The sequence below is a fragment of the Vanacampus margaritifer genome, chromosome 6, assembly GCF_051991255.1.
Source record: "Vanacampus margaritifer isolate UIUO_Vmar chromosome 6, RoL_Vmar_1.0, whole genome shotgun sequence".
NCBI lineage: Eukaryota > Metazoa > Chordata > Actinopteri > Syngnathiformes > Syngnathidae > Vanacampus > Vanacampus margaritifer.
Window position 1 is genome coordinate 21,659,091 of NC_135437.1, and position 24,104 is coordinate 21,683,194.

General features: G+C 38.2%; 1 protein-coding gene and 6 non-coding genes across 7 annotated transcripts in view; 4 read left to right on the plus strand and 3 right to left on the minus strand.

The window, feature by feature from the left end:
• LOC144053816 (protein shisa-like-1a) overlaps positions 1-9,592 on the minus strand; it is a 62,760-nt gene extending 53,168 nt beyond the window's left edge. Inside the window, exons 1-2 of the mRNA XM_077568660.1 lie at positions 9,441-9,592; positions 7,236-7,326 (exon numbers count right to left, since the gene is read on the minus strand). The gene's annotated coding sequence lies outside the window, so the exon portion shown is untranslated. The remainder of the gene's footprint in view (positions 1-7,235; positions 7,327-9,440) is intronic.
• Positions 6,161-6,232, plus strand: trnae-cuc (transfer RNA glutamic acid (anticodon CUC)). Its single transcript has one exon. It is a non-coding gene; the product is annotated as a tRNA-Glu (tRNA).
• Positions 9,593-9,874: 282 nt separating the features above from the next.
• trnan-guu (transfer RNA asparagine (anticodon GUU)) lies at positions 9,875-9,948 on the plus strand. Its single transcript has one exon. It is a non-coding gene; the product is annotated as a tRNA-Asn (tRNA).
• A 3,289-nt stretch (positions 9,949-13,237) lies between these two features.
• trnan-guu (transfer RNA asparagine (anticodon GUU)) lies at positions 13,238-13,311 on the plus strand. The gene has a single exon. It is a non-coding gene; the product is annotated as a tRNA-Asn (tRNA).
• A 1,787-nt stretch (positions 13,312-15,098) lies between these two features.
• On the plus strand, positions 15,099-15,172 carry trnan-guu (transfer RNA asparagine (anticodon GUU)). The gene has a single exon. It is a non-coding gene; the product is annotated as a tRNA-Asn (tRNA).
• Positions 15,173-21,331: 6,159 nt separating this feature from the next.
• Positions 21,332-21,468, minus strand: LOC144054348 (U4 spliceosomal RNA). Its single transcript, XR_013294653.1, has one exon. It is a non-coding gene; the product is annotated as a U4 spliceosomal RNA (small nuclear RNA).
• Positions 21,469-22,073: 605 nt separating this feature from the next.
• Positions 22,074-22,210, minus strand: LOC144054339 (U4 spliceosomal RNA). Its single transcript, XR_013294644.1, has one exon. It is a non-coding gene; the product is annotated as a U4 spliceosomal RNA (small nuclear RNA).
• Positions 22,211-24,104: the final 1,894 nt, after the last annotated feature.

Genomic DNA, 24,104 nt, shown 5'->3' on the forward strand with positions numbered 1-24,104 from the left:
GAAATCATCCAAGACTGAATCATCATCTCCAAGATCATGCTGGAGTACCAGAATATAAATTTTAATAGCTCCGGCGAAACTGGGAGCGCTGAGTTACTGCAAAAACTAGGAGGGCAATAAATACGATGCTGCTGTGCTTATAAAGCCACAGAGCACTTTATTCCTTTTTTAGGGAATCATTCTACATAAGGAGAAATAATCCAGTGTCCTTCAAACCTCCAATAAAGGAAGGCAGCTAGGTGAGAGATCATTGCCAAATAATTTACCAACAAATGTCACGAGAAGAGACGACATGAGCTTGTGTAATCTTACGAGATGCCAAACATCCTTTCCGTACTCCTGGCGCCGCAAATGCATTTTCATTACTGACAATCACACAAAACATGTCAAAGCTCGCGGTTCCTCAACGAGGAATGTGATTGTCAAAGAGGATTTTAATTACATCCGCAGAACAATGCTGCGCAATAAAAAGTGAGCAGCGCCGATGACGCCAGCCAAGCAGCTGACAACAATGAAGCGCAATATCAAATGTGCTAGCGCCACTCATACAACTCATCACAGCCAACAAGCATAAACACGCAGAGTAACGCGAGCCACGCTTTCGGAGGCTGCTGACTTCTGGCTGAACAGTTCAGCTTTGAAATGTGCCAAATACTTATAAACGGTGCCTTCCAGATGACGGCTCATCATCGGTCAGCCAGCAGACAAAAGAGCAGGAAGTCGGGACGGGTCAAGGAAAGGCCTTAAATAAAAAGTTAGGATGGGCCAAGAAAAGTTGAGGGCCAAAAGAATAGGAAATTCGGACAAACAAAGAATCTAACCAGACTACGCATTTTGACACACTTTTATTTTTCAGAAATTGTGTTATGTCACTACTAAAAGAACAGCAAGTTAAGACTTACGAGGCCTAAAAGGAGAAGAACTTCAGTAAGAATTGACCAATAATAGACAAGCTCTGTGAAGTTAGGACGGACAACAAGGATAACATCTAAAAGAAAAAAAGGAAGCTCGGACTGAGAAGAATGGTGCCTAAAGAAAATGTGAGTTTGGACGTGGAAGCGGCGGATGAGGCCTAAAAGAACAGGAAAGTAACTAGTAACTAAAACTACCAATATTACTTTTCCCACTATTGAGTAGTGTACCAAATTACTTTCAGAGTTTGAGTAATATTACATTTACTTTTTTTCTAAAGTAATCATTACTATTTTCCTTCCGACCGTAAACACTACAGAAGCAATTCATTTTTTTGTTTGTTTGGTTGTTTCTTTGTTGGGAAACAATTCGGTCTGAATGAATTTGACACGTACTAAAGTAAAGTACTAAAGTACTGACATTCTCTATTTGATTAAAAGCAGTACTGACATTCTCTACTGGAGTAAAAGCACATGCAACTACTTGGTGAAAACACAACTTGGGTAAAAGTACTCACTCAAATAATTACTCAAGTATAAGTAAAAAAGTACAGTTTATTAAATGTACTTGACGTCTAGAAGTAATCAATTTGAAAGATATTAGCCAAAGTATTTTAATCGTTTTCATTATTTTAATAAAAAACATTTTTTTAAAAAGGAACGACCTTATTTTGAGAATGTATCAAGAAAAAGTACAGATACTCATGTTAAAATATAAAAGTAAAAAAGCAGTCTAGAAAATAAATACTCAGGAAAGTACAAAGTACTTGAAAAACGACTCGAGTACAGTAAGGAAATATTTGTACTTCGTTACTTCCCATCTCTGCCCAGCGGTTGCGTACTTTCGGAACTGCGAAGCGTAAACTGTTTTTATCGTTATCAGTTTGTGCTCAGATGTTGTTTCATTTAGTCAGCAATTGATGAATTCATATAAAGTAAAAGTCTTAGTGTTCATTTAATTCAAATGAGGGTACAAATGGACTCAGATGGACACATCATGTCATGTTTACGGTACACTTTTTGGAGTTACAGCAACAATTAGAATGAAAATTTACAACGTAAAAACAACTGCTTAGGTTGAACATGCAAAGTAAGACTTTTTGGGTTACAATTACTGAGGGCGAGAAAAAAGTAACTTAAAGTCATAAGTAACTAGTTACTTTTGACAGGGAGTAATGAGTAAAGCAAAAAATAATAATTCTATCAAGTAACTAGTAAGAAGTAATAGGCCTATATTATTGATCTTGAGTCATTTTTCCAACACTGCCAACCACTAACTGACAAAACCTAAATGAACAGAACGATAGGACAGACAATAAATGACAACTCCCCACAAAAAAACTTCACAAAGACACCAACATTCCTCTTTACCTTATGCACAATATAACTATGGAGTTTGAGGTTTGGCATTGAGCACATCAGTGAAGCACACTTATCTTGAATTGCCTTTTATCTGGTGTATTTGATGTATTCTGTCTTTCAGTCCCTGAAGCGCGTTAAGAGTTTGCGTTCCGTCTTTGCCGGCATGTTCATGGTCATGGTCAGTTCTGTTTGATTGCTTGCCGATCAAAGCACTCTAATGTGACGTGACAGCCTGCAGACACTGAAGACATGCTCAAGGATGCCACGGACAAGTTAAAAAAAAGTTGTACTTTTCAAACTGCCATGTAGGATTTATCAGACTTTTAATTATTAATATAGTTTTACTATTGTACTATGTCATGACTTGTTGTAAATTTCATGACCTGAATTTTCTTTTTTTTTTTTATATATGTGTTGGTATGTTAAGTTAGTTAGCTATCTTACTAGTTGACCAATCCACTACATTTTGATGCAAATCAAAGTCTTAATTTTTACTTTACCATTACAGTCAACTTGCATTGGAGCGATTAGGGTCAGTAATGCACCAAATCTGCATTACCGCCACCTACAGGAGCGGAGTGGAACACACCTTTTTGTCATAGACTGAGATATTTATTGTTTAATGCAGAAGTCTGAGCTATTCTAAATTACCGTTCTAGTTTGTATTACCGTATTTTTGTTCTAAACAAACATGAATTATACAACGGGGTATGTCATTATAATGAATATTTATAATATCACGAATGCTATTTGTTTGTGCTCACAATACAGTCCTGAGTTTTCTTTTTTTTTTTTTTGAGATCGGCACAATCACTGTTCTCAAAATTACATTAAAGTATATATTTTTAAAAAACAATTTAGCTTTGCTATACAGAAATAGAAGTCGCTTGAGTTGACTGCACTTGTAAATTCAGATGTTTGCATGCACCTTGCCTGACTGAAGTTCAGTTACAAAAATAACTTGCGATGATGCGACCTGACAGGAAATACGAGTGCACGTTGATTAGTTATGACGGATGAGTGTCAGGAGCATGCAGGTCGAACGGTTTGGCATCTGCCTTAAGCCCGACGGGTCACAAGTAGCCAGGTGGAAATAAATATGACGCACATGTCAAGAGGACACGTTCTGCTGCGTTTATTTCAGCTGTCGCTGAGTTTGCATGTATAGCGTGTATTTCTGCCAATGACCGTCCTAAGGAAATTGGTGGAGTTATAGTTACCTTTGCTTTCATTCACCGCCAACATGGAAGGACCAAATCACCTATATGGTAACAATCGGAAAATAATTATATACAAGTTTGGCTTTGAAAGGCAACAACAAGGGATTCAAAACATTGTCAAACATAATTATTTGAAATGAAGAGCTATTTTCCAAACAGAAATTAAACCTCATTTCCATTCATTATGTACAGACTCGTTTATCTTTTGTAGAACTGAGATCATGAAATACTTTTAAATTAATTTTCGAAAAATTGTGCAAGTCTGAGTAAATAAAAATGTGTTTATAATTTTGGGGGTTGAAAAAAACTCTCATGTCTACCAAATTGCTATAAACCGCCTTAATAAATTAGCTTAAATTTTAAGAGTTGAGAATTTTAAAGTTACTGAAAATGTTACCCGTACTGTAATATGTTTTGATAGCAAGGAGTAAATCAGAGGAAAAAATTACACTGAATCTGCATTTGTATTTCTGATCAAGGTTAAATCACGGAGTAAATGCTTTAATGGTCACTAAAAGACCACTTATTTTGTCCCTTTCTGCAACAGTAGCCTTTAAAACAGAATTTCAATTTCATGCAACGTCAGTCAGAATGAGTCGGTCTTTGAACTGAAGGACCAATGAAAATTGCCAGATTGACCCTGAAATGCCTTCTTCAAACTTTCTTCTTTTTAGGCATTCGTTTTTGAGACGTTTTAGTGGTTTTGCTCGTGATTGACATAAAGGGCGCTTTTCTAAAACTAAATAAAAGCACCCCCCCGCCCCCAAAAAAATATAGTGTAGGCTACAGATTTTATTGTCATATTCCGACTGGAGCAGCACGGTGGTTGAGTGGTTTGCACATCCGGGTTCGGTTTGATGTATAATGATTTCTTCATTTAATTTAGGTGCCTTTCAAGACACTCAAGGTCACCGTACAACATATTAAAAAAAGCACTACAATAAAACAGAACATTATCTAGATAAATTATGTTGTGGAGTTTGCATTTTTTTTTCCATGGTTGAGCAGATTTTCTTTTGCTATTCCAGTTTCCTGCCACATTCTCAAAAAAATAATTGTTAGGCCTGTTGAAGACACTAAATTGTCCTTTTTTTTGTGAATGTGAGTGTGACTGGTCTCTGTCCCCTGATTTGCTGATTTGTACAAATTAACGGTTTAAATGTATTTCACCTTACCAGCATTTGATGTTTGTGATTGTGGAGGCTAAGTCACTGAGTAAATGGATTAGTCGTCACTAAAAGATCAGTTATTTTTGCCCCCTCCGCAACAGTCGCTTTTTTATAAGTTCAATTTCAATTTCACGCAACGTCAACCCGCTCATTTAAATGAGTGTTACAATCAGAAGCAAGTAAATAGAAGCGCAGAGAGTGAGGGAAGTGCAAACAAAGGAACGTATAATGGCGGGTCTCTTGCTTGTTTACTTTTTGGATGCTTGATTATTACTCAACAAACCACAACGCAGAGAGCAATTAGCCATATCAGTGGAGAGAGTTGTACTTTGATTTTAACAGGGGGGGGGGGGGGGTTGTCGACACACCGAGCATCTTGGTTTCCCGAGCACAAAAACATGACCCCCACACACTTTAATTGGCTCTACAAGACTGCCATTGAAAAAAACAAGACTCGAGTGGAGTGAAGGTACTCACAGGTGTACACGCCAGCAGGCGGGGTCACTAGTTATCCGGTCCACCTTTACTCCTTTAACATCTTCATCTATCACACAGTCTTGAGAGGTGCGTTGACAGCTGGACTGTCTGTCAAACTGTCTGCCAAATGATATTTTCACTATGAAAGGCTGATTAATCTCAATGGTATTCTCCATTAGTGCATTGTAGCAAGTCAGCATCCCTTGTGTTGTGGGTGAGTCGCGGGTTAGGTAGTTTCCCATGGTCTGGACGAGCCGTGAAGGCAACACAGACTTTTGTTGAGGTAAGCTACGCGCTTTAGTGAGCTGTTGTTTTGACAAGGTAAGTTATGGGCTAGAACAATTTGCAAGGTGTCATTAGCACTCTTTTACCGCCATAAACGGCAATTGACGTTAAGGACACGCCCACTATATACCGCTAATAACGTCAACTGGCGTTAACTACGTTTTTTTTCTTCCTCAATTGGCAGTGCAACGTCTTGTTGTGAAAATCCAAAAACACACACTAATTATGGCCAGCAGATGGCAGCATTTTATCTCTTTTCAATGGGCTCCCCTGTATCAAATTACGTGCATGAAAACATGGCTGATCTTAGGAAATAGAACGTTTTCAAGTATCACATGAATGATCAAAGCATTTGTCACATTAAATCAAATTTACTAAGTGTCACTAAACAAAAATATTAGTGTCAAAGTCACTGTTGTGTCTTGTGTATCTTTTTATAAAAAGCTTGTTTTCTCCTTATTTTTTCCATTTTGGCTTGATGTCACTCAAATTACCTATTTTCAAATGATGATGACTAAAGAACGGAATAAGGTAGAAACATACTTTTTTTTCTAATGAAGGAATGGAATCTAATCTTCCATATGTTATCCACCAATATTCTGTTTGCCTTAAAAGATGAGTAAAAATGCTCAAAATCGGCTGACACTGTAGTTTTTTTTTTTTTTCATTGGACGCTTGGTTTAATTTCTCCAACACTACAGTATTTATGAAATTGTGGCCTCCAGCAAAGACAGTTTCCCTGGTGGTCTAGTGGTTAGGATTCGGCGCTCTCACCGCCGCGGCCCGGGTTCGATTCCCGGTCAGGGAACATATGCCTTTTTTTCCCCCCTGTTCTGTTCTATACCTCGTGAGAGTTCAGTTAAGCACGCATCAAGATATTAAAGTTGCAAATTTTTGGTTTATTTAGTTATTATTGTTTAAAAAATATATATATCCTAAGGACCAAGAATAAAAAGTGTGCCCAAAAAAGTATGAATGCTCACGCACGGAGGCAGTACTTGACCAGCATACTATTTTTCATTGCGATATGGAGTAGTAAACTTGAACCTTATGAACCTTGCCTGGCAACAAGCAGTATGTGTGACATTGATATATACTACGGTATTTATATTAACAAAGCAATTGGAATAGAAAATGTGGGAAAAAAGCATATTCAATCAGCAACCCACAGCTCAGCTGTGATATATGACACCTTGTGTGTGGCATGAATGACGAAAGGACTCATTCAAATGTACTTCACATCGACAGGAGCGTAACAGTGGCGGACAACTGACACTCTGGATTGCATTTGGGATGCGTGGGTGTGCAAGTCAAATCTATTCCTGGAGCTGGATGACTTAGCTCTGCAGATGTCGACTTGAGACGTTCGGAAATAGCAAAGCTTCAAATTGGAGGATTGTTAGCAGGATGAATCAGAGCACAGGCACACACCTGCGCCAGCCAGCCTTTTGGTAATGGAAGATGCGAGAAAAATGTCATACACATGCAGCTAAAATTCCAGGAACTGACTTGTGACTTGATAGGAAAGCCCATTTGACAAGTTTGGTTTAGCATTTGTTTGTTTTTTGTTATTGCATTTTGTTCCATTTTAAATGGGAAGAGTTGTATTAGAGTTGGGGGACAAACTCGTATTTAGACCATCATCAAACAATGTTATAGGGAAAATGCTATAGTGGGATATATAGTTTTTTGTTTTTTTATCAGTTTTTTTTTTTTATTTCATTTATCAAAAGTAACAGCCCGATACTTGGTTGTTCTCAAATGTACGTACTTGCAGGGGGCAAAAAAGTGCATCCCAAAGCATAATGTACCTCAGCCAAAAGTGTCTTCCTCTGAGGGGTGTCATACACACTCAGTTTACAGTTGTGAGACTGTCCTGGCTGTAAAGATGTTCCTGCAGTTCTGTTCCTTTAAAAGACAAGTGGCAGTTGTTAGTATTGCAATCAAGGAGGACTGAAGGAAATACCTTCCATTGTGTTCCTAGAATCAGAGAGCATTCACGATAATAACGGCAGGGCGTCTCGTTTCTTCTGGCTGTCAGAAATGGAGTGCGTTTCCATGGCGACCACGCGGCTATTAAGCCAGCTGTCCAAATGGAGATAACATAGTGTGCAGAGTTGAGAAGGACTTCTGTATACGTTTGCACAGGTGGAAATGATCGGACGCATGTCGCTCATTACCAGGGTGGTGAGAACCCAGTCTGGTAAATGTGCGTTATATTTTCAGGGATGTGATTTGACCAAAGTGAAATTATCTGAAAATTTAGCCGGGGATCTGGGGGCCGCTGGCACCCAGCTAGGTCCAGGGTCCGTGTTTTTAAGTACTTTCAATGCACTCACATGACAAAGAAATAGACAAAACAACAGCATAAATTTTCAATGTATATTGAACTATCCCATATAAAATGGCAGTTTTAGTCAACTCAAAATCAGTCACATTCAAAAACATTGGACTGCCTTTGCTTTTAAAAACTATCACTGAGAATATCATCATATCTAACTAATGTGATTACTAAGTTAACACATAAATAATGTTGAAGAGTTCAAATTTCATGAACAAATAATTGTATCATGACCAAATGAAAAGTAACTCATATTAGAGCATACCACAAATGTCTTTGTTATAGCAGAAGATGTTATCTGTCGGAGTCATGTGCATACACAATGAACTACTAAAAAAAATAAAAAATAAAAAAATAAAAAAAAGATTCTGAATTTTTTTTTTTTGGGGGGGGGGGGAGATAAAAAAAGCGGAATTCCGCGAATTAGCGGAAAAATCACATCCCTGTATTTTAAAGTTATGTTTATGTTTTTAGACATTTTATTGTTACTTTTTGCACATTTTCTTTTATGCCTTTTTTTGTATTCAATTATTTAACAATCTTGGAAATTTCATGGTAATTTTCTGCTTTTCATCTTCCTTTTTGGACGTACTAAGGTAGATTTAAAAATAATAATAATCTACCTTCTGTCTCTTTTTTTATGACAAATTAAAAATGTGGACTCTGACATTTTATTCATTTTGTTATCTAAATAATTAATGCATTTAAAGATATTTTATCTGTAGTATAAAAATAAATATGTAAAATATATATATATATATATATATATATATATATATATATATATATATATATATATATATGTATTTTTCATTTTTTACAGATCCACAGGCAGCCACATGAGAGGGACTTAAGAGTCATATGTGGCTCCAGAGCCGCAGCTTGCAGACCACTGGTTTAGCAAATACTTGCCCTGCTGCATGAATGCAATGCATGGCACCATCTGGCAGCCGGTGCAAAAAGTGCCCTGCCGTACATGCTGCTGTCACAATGACATCTTTGCTAATGGAGAAACAGCTTGTATTTTACAAGGCTGTCTGTAAAATATACATAGGCTATATATGTATGAGGGTGTTGCACACACAAGTAAATATTTTACGAAGTTTATATACAGTAGTTTATTTCTTACGTGGCAACGAACTGGGCGTTCATTTGCAAAGGAACCACAGATTCAAGCATATGTTAAATGATGTACATATGAAAATAAAGACGTCTTAAGAAGGCTAACCCTCCATGTGGGCTAATAGGTTACTATGACAACCAGAGAATGGAAAGGAGTTCCCTGGTTGCTCCCTTGAGTTGAAAAGGTTTTCCCTTTCTTCTCTCCTCTCGTCTGACATGATCGCACATGACAATCACACATCAGCACATCAAATGAACACATCACGTCCAAAATTGAAGCCTGCAGGAACATGTCAAGTACCTTGTCCTTCAAACGTTTTGTGTATTCTGATGGAGTGTAGCATATGCTAGTGGTCCCCAACCTTTTTTCCACCACGGACAGGCAACCCAGTGGGGTATTTTGTAGATATAACAATAAATGTGACGCCACATTTTTATGGACTTATATTAGCAGCGCCCTCCTTAAACATAACAAGGCACCACAGAACAAATCTAAAGTCCATGAGTAACTCATTTACTATAGCGCTAGTGGGCCATCGTGCGTGGGAATCACCTGAAGCTGTAAGTCCATGCCATGCACCTTTCTTTTTCTTCTTGGTCATACGCTCCTGTGTTGTCTCATCACTGTGCTTTTCCTCCGTTGCAAAGAAACTTTCCAAATATGTCTGTTTTTTTACTCATTTTGCTAAGTTCTCGATTAGCATCAGCGCTACGTGACTGAGATAATTAGCATCTTGACATGCGCCAAGAATCCGTCGTAAACGGAGAGAATCCGGTCACTTTTCAAAATAAAATATTAATAATCCTCGGATAATTAATTAACCGGAAGTAAAAATATTAATAAGCCTCGGATAATTAATGAATCGGAAGTACAGTAAGTTGTTTTTTTTTTCTTTGAACTGGGCGGCCCGCCGCGGACCGGTCCGCGGTACTTACGTCCAAATAGCGTTCAAGCAACCAATGAGTTGTCACTGCATTTGTAAGCGTGTCTCTGTGGCGCAATCGGTTAGCGCGTTCGGCTGTTAACCGAAAGGTTGGTGGTTCGAGTCCACCCAGTGACGACGTTGTTTTTTTTCTATCATCTGTAGGATTTAAATTAAAATGGAGACAGGACTTGCAGTGCTTTTCCTGACATACGTTACCACAAAAAAAAAAGCAAATTTGGTCTGGTCGCTAGAGAGATGCCATTGTGTTTCCTGAAGACACTTGAGGTCAGACCAAGCCTTAATAAGATAGCAGTTGGCCTTGTAGCTTCTATTTCATATTCTACTACAACTCTTTCATATAGTTTGGCACCCGGCTGCCACTCACAGGTAGGTCTGATAAATTTTTGGGCGAAAGACGATTATTAGTGGAGATGTGGTTAAATGGTGTGCTGTTGGTCATTGTGAGTACACCACACATAAGAGCAGTATCAACACAAGGTTCTCAAATTTTCAATATCAGGCTGTTAAAAACCGGTACACGTAACCCATTTTAGTAAAGACAATTATATTACCCGATCACACCTAGCAGTCTGTTCTGATACATTTCCATTACAAACTGAAATCCAGAGAAAAAACACATGCTGTGTAATTATCTTTGTGACAATAACGGAATAAAAACAAAGCGCGAACACTCAATAACCAGTTGCTGCATTCTCCTAATCAAAGCATGTGCACCTGTTGAAGCCACTCCTGTGTTTTTCCATCGTTAATATGCGCTCTGTGTCATGATGAGATGCTCGACTTCTCCGATAGCGCAGCTGGAATCAGATTTCAAGGCATCTCACAGCTCTCCACATCTTGCTTTGTAACAAAACTTTGTCAAGGCTTTCACCGGCTGCCAACAAAACAATCAGCTCATCTTCTGGCAATGTGTTTTGGCTGCACCCAAAGTGACTTCTGAAAAGCTTATTAAACTAATCATGCCCAATAGGAAAAGTAAAATAAAAGTAATCAAAATGATATGCAACTACAGGAGTGATCATTTATGCTTTTCTTAAAATTCTTAATCATAAGCAATAGTTAACTCACGATTAATCTCAAATGTAAGGGTTGGTCATTAATCGAGCGTTAAAAAATTTATGGCGTTAAAGGAACTTTAAATTAACTCAAAATTAACACACAAATTTTGACATCCCTACTTATAATGTTTCTGTGGCGCAATAGGTCAGCACATTTGGGTGTTAATTAACTGAAAGGTTGGTGCTTTAAGCCATTTTAGAGTCAGAAACAATTCAGCTTTTACTTGGTTCTGGATAAAAGTCAAAAAGATAACCAATCAGCGTGGAATGCCAGGCCACTTCCTGGTTCACTTGGGGTGACTTAAACTGGAGATCTGACCTGCATGTCAACATTCTCATCTGAGCTTTAATTATTTTTAATTTTTTTTACCACAGACGGTAAGAGGACAGGGCTAAAAATCCATGAGTGAAAGAGGAAAAGCAAAAAAAAATGACAGTTAATGAGGGATTATACGTCATCGGTGACATTTGCAGACCATTTTTATCGAGCAGTATTCATTATCTGGTGAATTACTCCCTTTTTAGCACCTAATCAGCCCGCTGTGGATTAGCTTCAGCTCATGTAAAATGTATTCCATGCTCAGACGTTCTAAAAGCACGCCATGAAATACCATTTATACCGGTCAATGCCCCTCAGACATGTAAATAAATTGTTGCGTGATCGAAACCATCATCATTATTTCATTCTCACAGGCATTAATACCTTGACTCCAAATATCTGATATGGTTTTCAGGCACTTAACATCGCTCTCCCTATTTGGTATTCTGTCCGTCTCATTTTGCCAGCCAAGTTGCTGTGTGGCTGACCTTTAACTGGTGAGAGCATTAAGTAATCCACCAGGCATATTTAAATAGTGCCCACATAGTTAATATCCTCATTGTTATGCGTTTGAGAGAGGAATAGCTCAACCGTCTGAGGCAACAAGCCTTCCATAGTAAAACAAGACCATTTAGTAAAGTTCATTGTCTTGATATCCAGATTATGTCGATTAAACTACCGTGTAAAATGGAAAAGTGAAAATTGTTTAATTTAAAGGGACATTTAGTGATCCCTAGTGCCATCTAGTGGTGAACTAATAATTCATAAAAATATGTTGTATCGCATAAACATATATTTTTTAATATAATCGTAGGTCTAGTAATCACTTATTATGATACATGACTGAGCTGCCATGTTTCACCGCCATCTTCCTGCTACGTATGCCCAAAGGACAACTTAGCAAATGTAGTTAGGCCGGGTGGTGTTTGTAACCAGTGTCAGACTCAATGGGTCGACCCCGCATCTTACCTTCCACAGCTGGGGCCAGCAGGTGGTCGTCACTAACTCCCGTGATTTGGGCCCGTCGCTTGTCACTCGCAAGCTTTTACTACCTATTTTTTTTTTACTAGCTCCTCTCGCTAGCCGCTCTTGTTAGCCGCTCCAGCCTATGGCTCCGACTATCTCCCGCTAGCCGCTCTTGCTAGCTGCTCCAGCTAAATCCAGCTCAGCTAATCTTAGAGTTATATAGGTTGGCATCAAGGTTAGTTTTATAGGTTCTGATTAGTTTTTTTCCAGGCCTCTGGTTCAAGTACACCTGCGCCAATCTGTTTGTCACAAACTAGCTGAGGAAAGAACACGGGGGATGAGGCTGGGCAGGATAGCATAGCACCAATGCCAAAGTCTAGTCAAACACCCGATTGACCTCAACTAGCAACCGCACTGGTGAACTATTCCATGCTGTTATCAAGACAGGACAGACATTATGGTGACTACTTTGCTGGATTTTGAAGGAATTACCATTAATTGTAATAGTTTGCGTGTTCAAATAATTGCAAGATGAGATTCTTGCAAGGTTGGTTTATTACAGAGATCTCTGGTCACACAGTTAGACATCACCCAAGCAGTGTCATCCAATGTGTGTGTCTTCTTTTGCCCACACAGCCTCTTTATTCAAAACATGAGGAAACGCCTCTGTCATCCCGTGACGCACAATGAGTTTGCATTTTCCCAGTAAACTAGATCGTCCTTGAACTTTTGACAACCGGATTTCTAATGAACAGCAACTAGACTTCTTAGATAAACATAGAAACATTTTAACTTTCTCATTTCTGGGAAAACAGTACAAAAGATAGCAAGAATGTCAAAAGCATTACTCACACAGGTTATATCAGGTCAACATAATTACACCTTCATCAACACATCTATAATAAAATGTAAAACAGGTAAAAAGTAAAATAAACCAATAAAAATGTTAATAATGTCAACAATTTACACGGCAAGTTGAATTCCATGAATGAAAGTATGGGAGGAAAGATAAGTCTTCTCTGTACTTATACTTTAAGAACTGAATTGTGCAGAATTAAATGTCTCTGTGGCGCAATCAGTTAGCGTGTCCGGCTGTTAACTGAAAGGTTGGTGGTTCAAGCCCACCCAGAGACGCGATTTAACTTTGCTAGGCTAAAACACAAACCACGTTATGTCTAAACGGTAGGAACTATAGAAATTTTGAAAATGACTTCCTAATTAAATCTTCGACAGCGCTTCAACACCTTGTGCTCAGCTACATTGAAGGATGCTCTCAATGGTTTAGCTTTTGACCATGATGATCCTTGACATTTACTCTGGAAGCGAAATGTCAGATGCTGGTATTTTAGAATCTTCCTGGAGGTGAAATTGACAGGGTCATTGAGCGTCTCATCCAGAGAAACGAAAACCACACAACGAATATGGCGTGGCAGGTGTTCTCGTTTGAAAATCAATAGCTGAGAAGAAATTGATGCTACAAATTTGAGATTGACGTAAAAAAAAAAAAACTTTGTCGTGGGTTTGATTTACACTAAAAGGTTTATACTTTGAAGTGATCTATTTGTAAGCCAATCCTATTTTCTCTGTTTTGATTGGATTCTTTTGGGACTGAGACGATTTGAGGCAAAAAAAAAGTAAAAAAAAGGGAATGTTTTATTTTAGTGCACTTGCTGCTTTATATCACGGAAACACAGAAGCTTACAAGATGATAAAGAAAAGCACAAAACTCCCAGCTGAGCGGTGTCCGCTCTTTGAATCATTGAAATGTTCACACCTACTACAAAGACTTGGGAAAATCATGTCAACCTCTCGTCCCAAATGATACTGTAGCCTGATTGAACTAATTTTAACCCTACCAGCATCCATATGTCACTATGTGCATGGATACACAAAATATGGAAATTAAATGGCTATGGTTTTGATCAACATACAGAGAACTGATTATTTTGCGGCTCATATAATTCCATTCATTTGTCGCATTTGGCTGTTAAGAGACCTGTTGGTGACTCAAACCCAACCAGGTATGAAATGAAATTTTAAGCATACTTTAAAGATCATCAGAATGCTATTTTTCATAAGCTACCATTACGTTTGTTGGAACGCATGCTTGTGTCATCATTGAAACAATACAAGTTAAACATTTGTTTTTAGATGTGGCATTTAGCGGGAAACGACCGGCTTAAGTCATTGAACAGTTACATTGATTCATTGGTTTTGCTGAAGTTGCATGAATAACTGAATCTGATCACAAAACGTGGTTTGACGTTTCTTCAAGTCTTTACAAAAGTGTGGGGGAGGGAAAACTTGAAGCAGTTTTGCCAGTGAGCAGAATACTTCTTTGTTCGTGGAGGGTGATGACACAAATTGAAAGATGTTGCAATGTTGATTCTGGTCTTCACTCAATAGCGACCAAAATGAGGAAAAGTGAAAATTGTACCATTTTTACATGACAGGCTCCTGATTTGAGCCAGGCAATTTAAAACATAAGGGATATAGAACAATAGAGTAAAATTGTGTTTATTGCTACACTTTGTCATCAAAAGCCCACTTCACCACAGATTTTCACAAATAAAAATGCAGATCGGGGAAGTAAGAGTAGAGCTGGAATGTATTTATTATCTCACATGGAACCAAAAGGAGACAGGGATTTTGCCGTGTCTGTCTGAGCGCTCACAGTGACGTAACTTCCTGCTCCAAAGACTGCTGGTTACGGGCCAGCGGGTAAAAAGCAGCACGTGAAATACAGCGAAACTGACTTTTGATAATAACTAATACTTATCTGGACAAACTAGCAGATTACAACACACCAGCAATCAGCAGCGTGTGCTATAAAAGCACGTGTGCCTGAAATGTGCTGAGCATGCTGTAACCAGCCCCTGAAAGACTTTTTGAAATTGTAATTTGGCTTCGCATTTCTTCAGGTCTCTGTGGCGCAATCGGTTAGCGCGTTCGGCTGTTAACCGAAAGGTTGGTGGTTCGAGTCCACCCAGGGACGTTGTCTTTTTTTAGGTGAACTTTACATTTTACCCTGTGATCTAAAATACTATAAATGACAACCACAAGTTAGCGCTGTTAAAGTTTTATTTATTTAGTTTTTCATTTAAAAAGTGGAGCATAACTTCAGTTCTGATTCAGTTGGGAATTTCTGTGGCTACTGTTTATCTAGCACTGCAGTACATTACTGATTGGATATGGTAACCTTATCCTAGCATATTTTGAAAACCGTCTTACTATTTCCGCTTCACTTTGCGGCACCCATGCATAACAAACTGGCAATCAAACGACCACAAAATTATGAGTCGGCCATAAACATGGCACTTTGTGGGCCGCTCGACGTCTGCGCTGGCATTTTCCTAGATTAATGTTGTTCAATAACTGAGCAGGAGATGACCTTAAATGGCCAACTGATAAATCCACTTAGACACTTTCTGAACGCAAGCCGGCTGACTTTCTATGACAGGGTTTTTGAGTGAGCAAGTAAACGGCCTTGTCAGTAATCTCGCTCATAATGTGAGCCATCAATTTAAATGTAAATGTAAAGTTCTTGTTACATGGGAGGAGAGATGTAGAGGACGCTTATCAACTCAACAACAAGAATCTAGACACAGATAGGCTCAATAGTGTTTAAGACTTGGCATTTGTGTCTAGTAGCACATTTAACCCTATAATGCTAAATTTATGATATAAATTTTTTTTTGAGCCCTCTATTTCATGAGTATAATGTTTTTTTTCCCCATTAAAACCCTGATCTGACACATGCATTGCACAGATAATCCATTAGAGGGCAGTCTCACCCAGTTGATGGCTTTCCCAGCAACCTTGCAAGATCGCCCCATTAGAGATAGGAGAGACACCTATACTTATTAATAGTGGGAAATGTTCTTTCACATTTTTGGAAATAACAATATGTTTGATATGTCTGTTTATTATTTTATTTTTGACAGTTATGAATGTATGAATTTAAAGCATTGTGACCGGATGTATCAAATATGACACAAATCAAAAGTCATATGTAGAAGTTGATTTCCCCCACAAAAAAAAATGGTTTGTTCGTTTAAAAGGACCAATAAATACTGGATTTACAAAAAATCGTAATTTTCTCTCATATATTTCATGGTTCAGGCTTTATAGGGTTATAGACAGGTCACAAATAGCAATTACTAACAATAGTCATCACATATCAGTGCTTTCCCTTTGCAAGAAATATACCGTTGCTTAGTGGGGACTAAATCCACCCCTCGGTGGCACAATTTAAAACTATTGTAAAATTGTGACCAGCTGCCCAGAGACAATAAATTGTGTGGATATTAAGATTGATGCCGCCATTTAGTAGTCTGCTGACTACGTCTCGCTGCTTATCTGTATGGTACATCTCCCGATGAAATCTGATGTAGACTGTCATTTCCTCCAGCCACAGCAGTTGTATGACACTGTCTGACAAGGTTCACATTAAGTAGGTCTATTCAAGCGTAGCTCGGTTTACTTTGGAACATGCTGCACGCTCTCGTCTCTCCATCACATGCCAGTTAAATTCTTCACATATAATCAAGTTCTAGTAGTATAATTATCACTGTCCAACACCGACACCTCAGCAGTTCCTTAGCAACTGCTATTGGCACATTTTCTGTTAGCACAAAAGCATTTTCCCCCCCCCGTCCACTTCAAGCATTGCTTATGAGATTTATGAAATCCTTACATGGGGATTGTCCTTCATTCAAATGCACATAGTGTAGCACTGTATTATGTTTTGAGTCTGCCTCTGCTAAATTAAGTGAAGAAAATCCTTGCCCCTGCAATAAAGGGCAGTGAATGAAGTGAGAAACGAAGCGACAAAGCCTCAATGCACACCGGCTAGGGAGGACTTGGCTATTATTCATCTAGCCTTTAGAGATGGATAAAGCGTTGCATGACAAAATGAAGAGTAGACAAGCACCGCGGGCAACGGGCTATGAGAGTCGGTCGTGTTTTAAATCAACCAGCCTGAGGCTCATGATGGCTTTGTGGATGAACGCCAAAGCAAACAGAAGGGAGGTCAGTAAACTGCTGAGCTGAGATGCTTGGGAGCTGTATCTGTGACAAACACAAAACATACACATCTGTGTGACAATATTTATGTTTTTAAAATACGGCCGAGACAATCCCGATTTTGAGCCTTGGGTTTCACCAACATCATTGTTCTGTCCCGATATTACGCAGGTCTCATTCCGGTGTCCCGTTTTTTTTTTTTTTTTTTTACATGTGTATGTCAATCACACACTTGTCATTGCGATTCATAAGATTAAACCCGTTAAAATGGGATTTAATTGTTAAATTCCTTCCTATATACTCTTAACCCTGAAGAACCCACGGGGTCAAATTTGGCCCCTATAAATTCTGCTACTCAAATAACAAAGACCTTCTTTTTTTTTTATTTATACAAATTTAACTTCAAAAGTCCAGAGTGCCACTTCTGACCCCTGCATGGGGCCATCTAGTGGATGAATATTGCACTTACATGAGCCAGAGTGGTGGTGACAAGATGGCTGGCAACATGCTGTTTTGTTGAGCTGGAAATCAATCCAAACAAAACCATCTTCTCAGCAAACCATCAGATGGTAAAATTGTGTTGTTTTTTTTTTGTTAATCTATTTCATATCATGTTGGAGAATGCCTAGGAGTATGTTTTATATATATATATATTGATAAATTAGCAACTCTGAGCTAGTTCAAAAAACAGGGGTTAAAATTGAAAAAACATATTTTTTTGTGATCAGTGAACTTATAGCAGTCATTTAAAGTATAATTCATAATTTTCCAAAGAAGAAAAGGGTTCTTGGGTTCTCCAGGGTTAAAAAAAGAAGAAAAAAAACTCACTGTCAATGTATAATACAGCGCCTGTTGCCAATGTCAGCAGCTAGCCACTAAGCGTTGAGCGAGTGCCCCTGGCAAAAGACGTTGTTGCTTTTCAAGGCAGCTTAATAGGTGATAACGAATGTACACTTTGATGCTAACATCATGACACACTTGCCGTTCTTACTCATTCATTTTTAAATAAACCAGGTTTACTCAAATATCCCGTTTTAGCTAGCAAAGTCACTAATGTGGTGTGGTTCTGACGTCACTTTGTCTCATTGCCCAAAGATTCACTAATGTTTCTTGAGAAGAAAATACAGTTTGCTGCTAATGTGAACCAGTTGTTCTGCAGTCATTATGTGTGGTTTGTACATTTGATTTGACGTCAGTCCTGAAAGTTTTGTGACGCACCCCATAAGTACAGATACAAATGAAGAGGACTCCATGTAATTATAAAAGAGGTTTCTCCAGGGATCTGATGCTGTTGCTCATACAATACAAACAGAAGTATGGCCAGATGGTGTTGTTATTTCACACTTTGTGATTCTGGACCACCAAATGCACTGACTTTCATCCGAGCATATTCCTTAGAATTATTTTTTCATTATTCGGTGGGTTTTGCCATACTCAAGATGGTTTATGCGTTGTACATATCTGACAAGATGTAAAGTTGTGCTCCTGAGATTCGCTTCCTATCTCGACCATCTTGTGGCATCTGTGAACTGCTACTTCAGTCCAAGACAATTCGGACTACAGTTCCTAGTCCTTTTTAACCACACAGGCTGCATTAAAAGTGAACGCAATCATACATCGTAGCTTAAGTCGCCTCCACAAGCTGACGTTTTGGACAAATATTCAATAAGCTTGCAGCTGCCCGCTGAGTCTTCCATTGACATTTCTAAACCAGTCGAGAGATCCACTTTCTGGTAAAGCCGCTCAGTGACACTGAAGTCCTTTGTGTAGAATACAGACAGAAAATGTTATTGACTGGCCCCATAATTCAAGGTAATGACACAAAAGATGTGCGCGATTTTCAGCGCAGACGGGTCTCGTTTCCTCAGAGAAATAAAAGCAGTAGGGATAATTACGTCATGACCTTTCAAAGCACAACGGCTCAATTTGTTGATAGCAACGCAGGAAGACAAATTTGTAAAGGGACAAAGTGCTTCACTGTAGGGACTTCATTTCCGCCATCTTTCACCATCATCATCATCATGACTAGCTTCCTGATGTCTGCCGCTTGAACATCAATAAGACAGGAAATTACAACCAAACAACAGCAGTTGGTGGGTCAATTTGAGTCAGTAGCACCTTGCCTGTCAAATCTACATTGAAAATTATTTTTTTTATTTTATTTCATTCATGCATTAATGTTGCCCACTTGGAGTCGCCATTCTGACATTCCACACCACGATTTAAAAGATGGCCTTGTGAGTGACGTGGGAGTCACTTGAATGAGCGTGTAGAGTTGGCTGTTTGGAACTCAGGTTAGCGGCTGGCTATTAGCTGGCTAACCGTTAGCCAATTCCTGAGCGGTTGTGACACTTGCAGTTTGTGTATGAATTAGCTTATTACATGTTTATTTTGTTATCATTTGTTCAATAGAGCGATTGAAAGTGCACTAGCAGCTGTGTCTATTGTTGATTACTTTCAGGGGTATTACAATACTAACCACTAAACAGCAGTGGTGAGCTTTGGCAATTGTCGACTTGCTGTTGTAGGTCATAATCCCAAACTTTTGACATTTTCATTTTTTTCTCTTTCTTCCTGGCTTTCCGACATTGTGCCAACTTAGTTCAAATTGACGTGGCTGGTAAGCCTGCTCATTTGCTTCGACTTTATTTTGAAATCAAATTATTAGTTAATTGAGTAATCATTTCAACACTAGGCACTGTACAAAAACACTTAAGATACTTAGACTCCCTAATTTCAAACCAACCACTATGATTTTATTAGCATTATAAAACAAGAAGAAAATTGGTCAGTAGGACTGATGTTATTTATTTTTAGTTGTAATATCTCACAGAACACATGTTTGATAACAAGTGACAACAGATGAGACACATAGGTCATGACACAATGGGGTCAGAGGTAGCACTTTGGGTGGGGGGAATCCCCCCTGACATGTCACGCTAAAAAATAATGTACATTGTTAGAAACTTCACAGCTGAGCCCTGTTGCTATTCTATCAAACAGTAGAAAATGGAGCTCAGGCCCTTTGCTTATAAACACACTACCCGAGTCGGGTATTCCACCGAATTAACATATCAAAGTTTGTTTTGTATCATGACGGGTGCTACTGCGATTCGTATGCAAATTATATCATCATTTGCCGACTTGTGATTGGTCCTCTTGATGCATGTGAAATAAGCTTTGCATGTGAGGCGCTCATGAAGGCAATATTACGACTTAAAAGCGGTGAAACTGGGGGAGATCCCATTTATTCATGAGCTCATCGGGTGCTCTATTTTCTATACGAGGGGCGGGGGGCATCAAATAGAAAACACTTAGCTACTGAGGCAGATTTTTAACACATCAGAAGAACATACTCTGAGCTCTGCAGATTTTACCTGCTTATGATCGATGATGATCGTCAGATCTGGACACCAAAACCAATTCACAAGAAAGGCCATATTGCATTTTCCTCAAAGAACTTGGAGACAGTGAAAGAGGCTGAGACTGAGTGGATACACTGGTTTCCATAGCAATCGTTTGCACGGTCACATGGTTACCTAGGAACAAATCCTGTGGTGGGGTGCGACGTGTTTATGCTTGGCAAAGCTCTGGCTTCAGGCCAATAAAGCCACGTTGCCATTTAATTTCCAACACTTGAACTACAATCTGAATTAATATAACATAATAAATGTTTTAATATATAGAGAACACTGGTTCACAAGCTAAATGAATGGCAAACTGGGACTCAGTACAAACTGTTCATGATGCACTTCAAAGGTCTTGTGGTTGAGTGAAAAACTTGAACAAGACTGCCCTCCAGTGGTCAACTACCGGTAAGTATTTTACACCTTAATTTAACCCCTGGGCGTTATTTGACCATTTTTTGGCTTTTTGTTGGTTCTGACCAAGCCATTTCAAAATAAAATAACGCCCAGGGGTTAAACTGACCACTGTTGCAAGAATTTATTTTGCTTTCCATACTGTGTATGGATCTGCCTGTGTCTATTTATATATCACTGACTTCAGGTAAATGCAGAGAACACTGAACTACACACCAGCTGATCTCAAACACACCAGTTTTGCTTTAAATGTCAAAGAAAGTTAATCTAATAATTTAAAATACTTTTTATTTTCACATCAGGACTAGTCTCCAAAGAGACAGTCAAAAATTGCCATTGTCGATTTCACAATCAACGTGGCGGGGTATTGGGTAAAGTTTTCAACTAGCAAAAATCACGCCTCGGTTAAACCTCATAGGCTACGATACTGCCACTGCGCAAAGCTGTCGTTATTGCGGTACTAACAATCAGATGGCCACCCAGCAAACCTTCCATAGTGACGGTATCCACACAATGTGGTAAAAATAATGATAATGGATTGCGCAGAGAAGATTTAAATACGTTCCAAGACAAATTCCACAAATTCTAAATTTCATTATTTTTTTTTAAACCTGCTATATTTCTGGTAAGACGCCTCCAACATATTTAGAAAAACTTTTCTATATTTTGTGAGTATTTATAAATACTATGCCGCAATATATAATGGGATTCTGTATTGTTAATTCCACCAAAGGAGAGTCGTGAACTTTAATTTTGTACAGGTCGGCTACATCCTGCTTGCAAACATCCGGGCATTTCTGATATTTCCAACACAACGCAAATGTTTCATTTACACGGTGAAAACAACTTTTTGTCTGTGACTAGCATACAAACCTGGCAAATTTTTGTAGCGGTCAAACAACATTTCATCATATTTTGAAATCAAATTATAACGTCAAATACTTTTCAGTTAACAGAAAGCGTCATTTGACTGGCATCTTGACCTGTGACATATGTTCAAAATTGACATCACTGCCGTTTTTATAACTTATGTTTTCACATGAGTACTAGTCTCTAAAGAGACTGTCAAAAATTGCCATTGCCGATTTTGCAATCAACATGGCGGGGTATTGGGTAAAGTTTTCAACTAGCAAAAATCGCGCCTCGGTTAAACCTCATAGGCTACGATACTGCCACTGCGCAAGGCTGTCGATAAAGTGGTATTAACAGTCATGTGACCACCCAGCAAACGTTCCTTAGTGACGGTCTCTACACAATATTGTAACTGATGATGGCCATTAAAAGATTGAGGGTCAAAATCACTTGGTTAACTAATAACCAGCATACAAAGATACAGATATTTGCAACAGTTGTTTTTTTTTTTTAGGGAAACTTCTCATATTCACAAAGATCATTAAAAAAACAAAAAGTACATGCTTTAATGGATTTTTTTATTTAAATTGTGATCAATAAGAAAGGTCAAAAGATTTTGGAAATATATTGCAAATTGTGTTTCGTTGAAGTCTGTCATTTATTGAATAAATTTTTTCTTTACGTAGGACTACATACATTTGGTTTATGATGATGTAACATATTGGACTGGAATGTCAGTGTTTGTATATACATTTGTTGTTGGTTGTTATTTGTTGTTATATTGACAAGATTTGTTACTGAATTGTCAATTTATGTTTAGTCCAAAAAAAATGTTGTATAGAGATGAAACCAGGTGAGTGTCTGAACAATCAGTAAGCCAGTTTCATTATCCATTACGTTGCTATCTATTCCCCCCAAAATATCGCTTGTCAATTAGGTTTTATTTTTAAGAATATATTGGTCTTGGCCTTCATGGCGGGGGCGGAGACCGTGAGTGACAGCGATAAAGGCCGGTTTTATACTCAACTGCCCGTAACTTTTCCCTATTCATTTTCAATGGTAGTGCTTAATTGAATACCGACGCAATATATTTTTGGCCACTGACGGGTAGTGGCGCTATCGGTTGGTTTTGGTCAGAAAGTTAACATGACGCGGTCTATTTGGAAAAATATATATAAAATGCTGTGAAGCTTGTTGTGCCGCAATCTGAGTGAAGATGTTTCTATTTTAAAATCTCATTAAGCGATTTGATGGTAAGATTTGTCATCATTTTTTGGGTATTTATATAGTTACATTGCATCGTCCATATATATCTTTTATGATGCAACTGGATTAACTTTAATTTCTAACTGGTATGCTTCGCATCTTTGCCTACGTGAACGCGAATGAGTGTAAAGGAAATATTTAAAGAGCTATCTCGTCATGACATTTAAATGATAAGAGGGAGGGGCTGTACTGTAACGTGTACACATTATATTTTACTTATACAGTATTTCAATCTTGTATTCTGTTCTGTTTTGTATGAAAGGCTAGTCAAAAGAGCAGCAGATTTTTTTTATTTTTTTTTTAGAATCTTACGTTTAGAGTTTAGCACAGCAGTCATTCATGCATTCATGATCAGAAACTGCCCTCTGGTGTTCAACACGGAGAGTTACTACGGAGGACCAAAACTGCCAATATTCTAAATAAATAAATTTGAAAATAAAAACGGATACAAAAAATATAATTAAAACATCAAATACAAATGTGTTTATTTATGTAGACATATAATTTTGCTGTTATTGCAGGCCCACAAAGATGTTTATTCCAGCACGCAATATGATGCACAAATTAAGAAAAACAAATAAATAAGTAATGTCAAACCAATTAATCCGGCAACTAAATTCAAAACATATATTTATAATTTCACAAGCAATCCTCAGATGACACAACTTCAACACGGAATTGACCTGGATGTCATTATTTTTACACACAACCTAAAGTTACGGTTTGTTGAGAAATTTTATTATTATTATTTTTTTTTAAAATAAAACCATAGACCAACACAAATCAAACATACACGTGCTGAATGTGACACACATTCAGCTATTGGTAACACAAACACATATGACATGAATTAACATCCTATGACTTTGTTAACTGCGCCACGCAATGTATTCTGGGAACAATATATATGCAAAACAGGTTGGGATAATACGCCGGGAACTCCTACGGGCAAAGTGTTGCCGC